The sequence below is a fragment of the Lycium barbarum genome, chromosome 6, assembly GCF_019175385.1.
Source record: "Lycium barbarum isolate Lr01 chromosome 6, ASM1917538v2, whole genome shotgun sequence".
NCBI classification, from domain to species: domain Eukaryota; kingdom Viridiplantae; phylum Streptophyta; class Magnoliopsida; order Solanales; family Solanaceae; genus Lycium; species Lycium barbarum.
In genome coordinates, this window is record NC_083342.1 from 48,220,074 (window position 1) to 48,223,856 (window position 3,783).

Consider the following 3,783-nt stretch of genomic DNA (forward strand, 5'->3'; position numbering starts at 1 on the left):
GCCAGCAGAGTTGCTAGCTGAATTATCTCTCCATTGTTGGGAATTGGATGCTTGCCCCATTAGGTGGAATGTAGGGGTTCGAGCTCTTGTTGCCAAAGTTATAGTTGTTGTAATTCCCTTGATTTGGATTTCCCTAATCATTTCTTCCATAATTATTCCCTTGAAATTGTTGTTGAGGATTTTGCCATGGGTGATTACCGGGACCTTGATAATTTTGCCGTTGATAACCCCCTTGCGAGTTGTTGACATAATTCACATCCTCATATTGTGTTTGCCCCTCTAGATAAGCTTCTTCAGAGACTTGGTACATTCCGGGAGCATGAGGTGGCATCTCGTCGACAACATTCACACCTTTGGCTTCTTTTTCCGTAAGCCTTTTCGATAATAAATCCACGGTGGTTTGCAATTGAGCGAATGCATGATCTCGCTCATGATTTTATTTGGCCACCGCGGCAGCAGAGGGACTACCATATGATAGGATTTCACTATCACTAGAGTGCCAAGCTTGGTTGTGGGTAGTAAGCTTATCGAGCAACCTGGTGATGTTGACAAATGATTTATCCATGAAGAATCCTGTTACACCTCGGAAAATTTTCCGTTGGTACGCAAGTGAATGAACTAGTGATAAGTATGGGTGTATGATATCCATGAGCAAGAAACGACGTTTGATGACCTTAGGCGAGATTTCAAAGGAATCCGACGTAAGACGAGAAAATTGGCTAAGATAAGGCAAGGTGAGGTGAGCAATGCATGTGCATGGATATGGATGATTAAAATGAGAAGTCTAAGAAATATGGAAAGTTGTAGAATTGCAATCTGCCCAGTGGTCGTAAAGTGCAAATACGGACCGTAAACCGGTATACGGTCCGTAAACTGCCAGGTCGTAAACTGACATACAAAACTTCAACTTTCTGCCAGTTGAGGAAATGGTAAAATACGACCTGGTTTACGGACCGTAAAGTGATTTACGGCCCGTAAACCATGGTCGTAAATCACCATGGTTGCAGTCTAAAGTTTCTGGTTCTGGAAATGGTTAAAGACGACCACGAGGGACGGTCCGTAAACTGTAATGCGGGCCGTAAACCATGGTTTACGACTACTGTTCACTTCAACACAGATTCTTAAGTCATTAAATAAGGGGACCAAGACTTGTTTTATTTCATTTCTACATTACACTCCTTCTCTCTAAAACATCTCTCTACATCTATTATACAAGTTTTCAAGGATTATAAGTCATCAACAACATTAAACAAGTGAATCAAGAGTAAGGAAACCATCAAGGGTGATCCAAGGTCAAGAAATCCAAATGGAGATAAACTAGGGTTTTGCTCAAAGTGGGGTATTATCAACTAAAGCTTGTTCGTACAACTTCTCAGGTAAGATTCATGATATTTATATGATGTTTAAGATATTGGAGAGTTGAAATGCATGGATTGTAGAAAATATGGTCAACTAGGTCATGAATGATGAATAGTGACATTTTGAGGAATAGTTTGAATTGAATCACGAATGTTGTTGTGTTGTGATATTAATGTGTTATAAATGGTATTAAGATCATGAACTAGACACTTTAGACGGATGGACGAAGTTGGGTGTTATGACCTTGAATATGGATGAATTAGAAGCAAGTTGAGAAATCTAGATAATGTGGATAATGTGAATGACTAATGGCCATTGTTATGATATTAATGAAGGTAGAAATGCTAATATTGGAAGGGGACGTGCAAGTGTAGAATAGTCCGACAAAAAGGTATGTAAGGCTAACCCTTCTTTCATAAGGCATGGTTCTTTGGCCAAATTCCTAAATCCTCTATATGAGTATATTGTCTCCAAATGATTGATCTCCGAGCTCATAAGCTCACAATCCACGATATGTACTACGTTTGTACTACGCTCCTCATATAACGAGTAAGCCTATGATATAGATGTAACGATAATGATGATGATAGTCATGGTAATGATATTAATAATGATGTTAAGGGTGCCTAAGGGCTATTATACTTATGTGTGCCTATGAAGTGCTATAATGAAACCCCGAGCTTATAATGTCGGGTAGAATATATGTATATGAATATGTATAGAGTATGTATACGATTACGAAACGCGTGCACACCTCTGCAGACGGTACGGATAACCCTGAAGCCTTGGTAGGGCCAGGTATGAGTAACCTTGAGCCTTGGTTGACCAAGTATGTATGAAACACCGATCCTACGAGGTCGGGTATGTTATGTAAATGCTATGTGTATGAAATGACTATGTATATAACATGAATATGAATGTGATAATACTATGTATATGAATACGAATAAGGACATGTATACGAATACGAGCACAAGTATGGTACGAGCACTATTATGGGATACGGATGATGACGTATGTGTACTAATACGTATGAGAAATGGAAAGTCCCTATGTAAGGCAAGTAAGTTCCATGACGATGATATTATTGTCTCCCCTCCTATGTTATTTCATATGTTGTTCATTATGCTTATATATCGATGTAGATCATGCTTTACATACTCAGTACATTATTCGTACTGACGTCCTTTTGTTGTGGACGCTGCGTCATGCCCGCAGGTGTACAGGGAGACAGACTTGATCCATAACTACTTATTCTGAGATCGCATAGCAGAGCTCCATCCCCTCGGAGCCAGAGCTTTTGGGTACTTATTCTTTTGCATATATGATTATGGGCATAGCGGGGTCCTGTCCCGCTCATGTGTTATGTCATACTCTTCTTAGAGGCTCGTAGTCACGTGTATATGTTTAGATATGTTTGGCCTTGTCGGCCCATGTTTTGTATATCATTTTGTCAGCCACGTTGGCCCATGTACATTTGATGTGGCCTAAATGCCAATTACGATATAACGGTAATGTCGCCCAAAGGGGCTAGTTTGATGAAAGAGAGGAAATGCATATCTAATTGTGTGGTCTACCTAGATGCGAGCATAAGATTAAGCAAAGGGGTGCTCGGGTGGGCTAGCACTGGGTGCTCGTCGCGGCCCCCTAGTCGGGTCGTGACACATTCCCCAGCTGCAGTGTTGACAGCAATTTGATTCATGGTATCTAACCCCTTGTAGAACTTCTCGGTGAGGATTGCATCCGGAAATCCATGAGTCGGAGATTGAGCTAGATAATATTTGAAACGCTCCCATGCTGCATATAATTGTTCCCCCGGAAGTTGTTTGAACTCAAAGATCTTGTCCCCAAGTTCAGCCTTTTTGCTTGGTGGGAACCATTTTTTCAAAAATATATTGGCTAATTCGTTCCAGGTATGAATAGTATTGCTGGGGAGCTTTTCATACCATTCTTTCGCTTGGCCAGCCAAGGAATATTTGAAAACCCGTAACCGTAGTGCATCAACAGGAACAACACCTTGGGATTGTTGAGAACATACATGCAGGAAGCTCTTCAGGTGTCGGAGTGGACAATTTTCCGAAGAATTTCGGAAATAGCCTTCAAGTTTCAATAGCTGATAGATAGAACTATCAATTTTGAAATTAGCATTTCCCGTTCTAGGAGGAACTACAGCAGAAGCATAATTAGCTTCGTCGATGAATTCCGCACATACATTCTCATCCTCCTCTTCTTCTGGTGCAGGATGGTTCACTTGGATTCCCCCTTGGTTTGCATGATTGCGATTGGGTCTTCCTGCCATGTTCACCTGGTTCACTACAACAGCAAACAAGGTGTGATGGAATAGAAAAACTTTTAAAAAAGAGTACACAACAATCAGTAATTTCTAAACCGTATTCCCCAGCAACGACGCTCAAATTACACCTA

At 40.8% G+C, this 3,783-nt stretch overlaps 1 non-coding gene across 1 annotated transcript; it reads left to right on the forward strand.

Moving 5' to 3' along the window:
- Nucleotides 1-3,107: 3,107 nt before the first annotated feature.
- On the forward strand, nt 3,108-3,214 carry LOC132600956 (small nucleolar RNA R71). The gene has a single exon (XR_009567410.1). It is a non-coding gene; the product is annotated as a small nucleolar RNA R71 (small nucleolar RNA).
- The last annotated feature ends 569 nt before the right edge of the window (nt 3,215-3,783 follow it).